The following is a 6,425-nucleotide window of genomic DNA, read 5'->3' on the forward strand; positions in this document are numbered from 1 at the left end:
GTTAAATGAGCAGGGTGACAATACACAGCCTTGACGTACTCCTTTCCCTATTTGGAACCAGTCTGTTGTTCTGTGTCCAGTTCTGTTGTTTCTCCACCTGCATACAGATTTCTCAGGAGGCAGGTAAGTTGGTCTGGTATTCCCATCTCTATAAAAATTTTCCATAGTTTGTCGTGATCCACACAGTCAAAGGCTTTGGCATAGTCAATAAAGCAGAAATAGGTGTTTCTGGAACTCTCTTACTTTCTCTATGATCCAATGGATGTTGGCAATTTGATCTCTGGTTCCTCTGCCTTTTGTATATCCAGCTTGAACATTTGGAAGTTCATGTACTATTGAAGCTTGGCTTGGAGAATTTTGAACGTTACTTTGCTAGTGTGTGAGATGAGTGCAGTTGTGCAGTAGTTTGAACATTCTTTGGCATTGCCTTTCTTTGGGATTGGAATGAAAACTGACCTTTTCCAGTCCAGTGGCTGCTGCTGGATTTTCCAAATTTGCTGACATATTGAGTGCAGCACTTACACAGCATCAACTTTTAGTATTTGAAATAGCTCAACTGGAATTCCATCACCTCCACTAGCTTTGTTTGTAGTGATGCTTCCTAAGGTTCACTTGACTTTCCATTCCAGGATGTCTGGCTCTAGGTGAGTAATCACACCATCATGGTTATCTGGGTCATGAAGATTTTTTTGGTATAGTTCTGTGTATTCTTGCCACCTCTTCTTAATATCGTCTACTTCTATTAGGTCCACACCATTTCTGTCCTTTATTGTGCCCATCTTTGCAATGAAATATTCCTTTCGTATCTCAAATTTTCTTGAAGAGATATCTAGTCTTTCCCATTCTTATTTTCCTCTATTTCTTTGCATTGATCATTGAGAAAGGCTTTCTTATCCCTCCTTGGTATTCTTTGGAACTCTGCATTCAAATGGGTATATCTTTCTTTTCCCTTTTGCCTTTCACTTCTCTTCTTTTCTCAGCTATTTGTATTGCCTCCTCAGACAACCATTTTGCCTTTTTGCATTTCTTTGTCTTGGGGATGGTCTTGATTATTGCTTCCTGTACAATGTCATGAACCTCTGTCCATAGTTCTTCAGGCACTCTATCAGATCTAATCCCTTGAATCCATTTGTCACTTCCACTGTATAATCATAAGGGATTTGATTTATGTCATACATGAATGGTCTAGTGGTTTGGTTTTCCCTAATTTCTTCAATGTAAGTCTGAATTTTACAATAAGGAGTTTATGATCTGAGCCACACTCAGCTCCCAGTCTTATTTTTGCTGACTGTATAGAAAGTCACTATCTTTGACTGCAAAGAATATAATCAATCTGATTTCAGTATTGACCATCTGGTGATGTCCATGTGTAGAGTCTTGTTTTGTTGGAAGATGGTGTTTGCTATGACAGGTGTAATTGGCAAAACTCTGTTAGCCTTTGCCTTGCTTCATTTTGTACTACCTCGCCAACCTTGCCTGTTACTCCATGTGTCTCTTGACTTCCTACTTTTGCATTCCAGTCCCCTATAATGAAAAGGACATCTTTTTTGGGTGTTAGTTCTAGAATGTCTTGTAGGTCTTCATCGAACTGTTCAATTTCAGCTTCTTCAGCATTACTAGTTGGGGCATAGACTTGGATTACTTTGATATTGAATGGTTTGCCTTGGAAACGAACAGAGATCATTCTGTCACTTTTGAGGATGCATCCAAGTACTGCATTTTGGACTCTTTTGATGGCTATTCCATTTCTTCTAAGAGATTCTTGCTCACAGTAGTAGATAAAAATGGTCATCTTAGTTAAATTCACCCATTCCAGTCCATTTTAGTTTGCTGATTCCTAGAAAGATGACGTTCACTCTTGCCATCTCCTGTTTGACCACTTCCAATTTACCTTGATTCATGGACCTAACATTCCAGGTTCCTATACAATGCTCTTTGCAGCATTGAACTTTACTTCCATCACCAGTCACATCCACAGCTGGGTGTTGTTTTTCTGAATATTCATTGGAAGGCCTGATGATGAAGCTGAAACTCCAGTACTTTAGCCACCTGATGTGAAGAGCTGACTCATTTGAAAAGACCCTGATTCTGGGAAAGATTGAAGGTGGGAGGAGATGTGGATGACTGATGATGAGATGGTTGGATGGCATCACTGACTCGATGGACATGAGTTTCAGTAAGCTCTGGGAGTTGGTGATGGACAGAGAAGCCTGGCATGCTGCATGCAGTCCATGGGTTCGCAAAGAATCAGACAGGACTTAACTGAACTACCCCTACCATAGTTTGGCCTCAGGCTAAACAACAGGCAGGGAAAGCCATCAACAGAAAATTGGATTAAAGATTTACTGAGCATGGCCTCACCCATCAGAACAAGACCAAGAGTAACCCACAGCCAGTCCTTCCCATCAGGAAGCTTCCATAAGCTTCCATAAGCTTCTTATGCTTATCCATCAGAGGGCAGACAGAATGAAAACCACAGTCACAGAAAACTTACCAAAATGATTACATGGATCACAGACTTGTCTAACTCAATGAAACTATGAGCCATGCCTTGTAGGACCACCCAAGACAGTTGGGTCATGGTAGAGATTTTGACAAAACATGGTCCACTGGAGAAGGGAATGGCAAACCACTTCAGAACTTGAGAACCTTGAGAACCCAATGGATAGTATGAAAATAGAAAAAAGATATGACATGGAAAGATGAACTCCCCAGGTCAGTAGGTGCCCAATATGCTGCTGGAGAAGAGTGGAGAAATAACTCCAGAAAGAATGAAGAGACGGAGCCAAAGCGAAAAAAATGCCCAGTTGTGGATGTGACTGGTGATGGAAGTAAAGTCAGATACTGTAAAGAAACAACATTACATAGGAACCTGGAATGTTAGGTCCATGAATCAAGGCAAATTGGAAGATGGCTAGAGTGAAGATTGCCATTTTAGGTATCAGTGAACTAAAATGGATCAGAATGGGCAAATTTAATTCAATGACCATTATATATACTACTGTGGGCAAGAATCTCTTAGAAGAAATGGTGTATTCCTCATAGTCAACGAAAGAGTATGAAATGCAATACTTGGGTACAATCTTGGTTTGTTTCCAAGGCAAACCATTCAATATCACAGTAATCCAAGTCTATGCCCCAACCAGTAATGCCGAAGAAGCTGAAGTTGAATGGTTCTATGAAGACCTAGAAGACCTTCTAGAACTATTTATTTTTTTTATTTATTTTCACTCAGTTGTGTCTGACTCTTTGAGACCCCGTGGACTGTAGCCTACCAGGCTCCTCCGACCATGGGATTCTCCAGGCAAGAATACTGGAGTGGGTTGCCACGCCACCCCAAATGTCCTTTTCATCACAGGAGACTGGAATGCAAAACTAGGAAGACAAGAGATACTTGGAGTAACAGGCAAGTTTGGTGTTGGAGTATAAAATGAAGCAGGGCAAAGGCTAGCAGAGTTTTCCCAAGAGAACACTCTGGTCATTGCAAACAGCCTTTTCCAACAACACAAGAGAAGACTCTACCTGTGAACATCACCAGATGGTCAGTACTGAAATCAGATTGATTCTGTTCTTTGCAGCCAAAGATGGAGAAGTTCTATACAGTCAGCAAAAATAAGACTGGGAACTGAGTGGGGCTCAGATCATAAACTCCTTATTGTAATATTCAGACTCAAATTGAACAAAGTAGAGAAAACCACTCGATCATTCAAGTATGAGGTAAATCAAACCCCTGATGATTATACAGTGGAAGTGACAAACAAAGATTCAAGGGATTAGATCTGATAGACAGAGTGCCTGAAGAATTATGGACGGGGGTTTGTGGCATGGTAAAGGAGGGGGTGATCAAAACCATTCTCAAGAAACAGAAGTTCAAAAAGGTAAAATAGTTGTCTGAGGAGGCCTTACAAATAGCTGAGGAAAGAAGAGAAGTAAAAGGCATAGGGAAAAGGAAAGATATATCCACCTGAATGTAGAGTTCCAAAGAACAGCAAGGAGAGATAAGAAAGCCTTCCTAAGTGATCATTGTAAAGAAACAGAGGAAAACAATAGAATGGGAAAGACTAAAGATCTCTTTAAGAAAATTACAGATACTAAGGGAACATTTCATGCAAAGATGGGCACAATAGAGGACTGAAATGGTATGGAACCTAACAGAAGCAGAAGATGTTAAGAGGAAGTGGCAAGAATACACAAAAGATCTATAAAAAAAAAAAAAAAAAAAAAAATCCTGATGATCCAGATAATCACGATGGTGTGATTACTCACCTAGAGCCAGACATCCTGGAGTGTGAAGTCAAGTGGGCCTTAGGGAGCATCACTACACATATAGGTAGGGGAGGTAATGGAATTCCTGTTGAGCTATTTCAAATCCTAAAAGATGATGCTGTGAAAGTGCTGCACTCAAATATGCCAGCAAATTGGGAAAACTCAGCAGTGGCCACAGGACTGGAAAAGGTCAGTTCTCATTCCAACTCCAAAGAAAGGAAATGCCAAAGAATGATCAAACTACTGCACAACTGCACTCATTTCACGTGCTAGCAAAGTAATGCTCAAAATTCTCCAAGCCAGGCTTCAACATTAGGTGAACTGAGAACTTCTTGATGTTCAAACTAGATACAGAAAAGGCAGAGGAGCCAGAGATCAAGTTGCCAACATCCGTTGGATCAAAGAAAAAGCCTGAGAATTCCAGAAAAATATCTACTTCTGCTTTATTGACTATGCCAAAGTCTTTGTGTAGATCACAACAAACTGGAAAATTGTCCAATGGGAATAGCAGATCAACTTCCTTGCCTCCTGAGAAATCTGTGTGCAGGTCAAGAAGCAACAGTTAGAACCAGACATAGAACAATAGTCTGGCTCCAAATTGGGAAAGGAGTGCGTCAAGGCTGTAGGTTGTCACCCTGCTTATTTAACTTAAATGCAGAGTACATCACGCAAAATGCTGTACCTGGATGAAGCACAAGTTGGAATCAAGAATGCCTAAAGAAATGTCAACAACTTCAGATACGCAGATGACACCACCCTTACTGAAGAAAGTGAAGAGGAACTAAAAGCATCTTGATGAAAGTGAAAGAGGAGAATGGAAAAGCTGGCTTAAAACTCAACATTCAAAAAATGAAGATCATGGCATCCGGTCTTATCACTTCATGGCAAATAGATGAGGAAACAGTGGAAAGAGTGACAGACTCATTTTTTCTTTGGCTTGAAAATCACTGGCGATGCAGACTGTAGGCATGAAGTTAAAAGATGCTTGCTCCTTGGAAGAAAAGCTATGATCAACCTAGGCAGCATATTAAAAAGCAGAGACATTAGTTTGCTGACAGAGATGTGTATAGTCAAAGCTGTGGTTTTTCCAGTGGTCATGTATGGATGTGAGAGTTGGATCATAAAGAAAGCTGAGTGCCAAAGAATTGATGCTTTTTGAACTGTGGTGCTGGAAAAGACTCGAGAGTCCCTTGGACTGCAAGGAGCTCAAACCAGTCCATCCCAAGGACTCAAATCAATCCTGAATATTCATTGGAAGGACAGATGCTGAAGCTGAAGCTCTAACACTTTAGCCACCTGATGCGAAGAACTGACTCAGAAGACACTGATGCTGGGAAAGATTCAAGGCAGGAGAATTGGACGACAGAGGATGAGATGGTTGGATGGCATCACCGACTCAATGGACATGAGTTTGAGCAAGCTCTGGGAGTGGTGATGGATAGGGAAGCCTGGAGTGCTGCAGTCCATGTGGTCACAAACAGTTGGACACTACTGAGTAACTGAACTGAACTGAAGATTCAGTAATGGGATGGATTAAAGTTTTGGGGTAGAAAAGAAGCATGATGTAGTCTGTCAGAAATTTTGAGAACGAAGAGTAAGTGATTGCTTCTAAATACTACAATTAATTTGACTGACAATTGGGCGTTAGAGAACCCACAGGGGAAAGAGCAGGTTTTAAGGAAAGGAAATGAAATACCAATTCAATACATGCATTTTAATAAACTTTTTTGTATCTAGGCCATTTTTCACAGTAAATTTTATTGTAAATGCTTAACCCTAGAAAACATGTACACATGGGTGTGCTCCTATAACAAACAAATTTAACAGGGTGGCTTGAAAAGAGAAAGCAGTAATAATTTGACCCTTCAGGAACTTTTGCTTTTGTCAAATTTTTTAATCGTTCCTCTTCAAGTATATAAAATGCTGAAAGAAGAGAAGATAAATTTTTCAATTGTTAATTGCCAAATTTTGTTTATAGTATATTATTATTCAAAAAGCTCTTTGTCATTTGCTTCTTCCAATTTAGAAATAACTGGCTTTGTTCGTTCCTCTGACTACAGTTCTAACAGGACTGGTTTTACTCGGATTTTCAAAAGAAAGCTCAGTACTACAAATGGGTTTTTGAATCAAATATGAACCTTCATAATGGGACAAAGGCC

Source organism: Dama dama, chromosome 20 (assembly GCF_033118175.1).
Source record: "Dama dama isolate Ldn47 chromosome 20, ASM3311817v1, whole genome shotgun sequence".
In the NCBI taxonomy this organism is placed as follows: domain Eukaryota; kingdom Metazoa; phylum Chordata; class Mammalia; order Artiodactyla; family Cervidae; genus Dama; species Dama dama.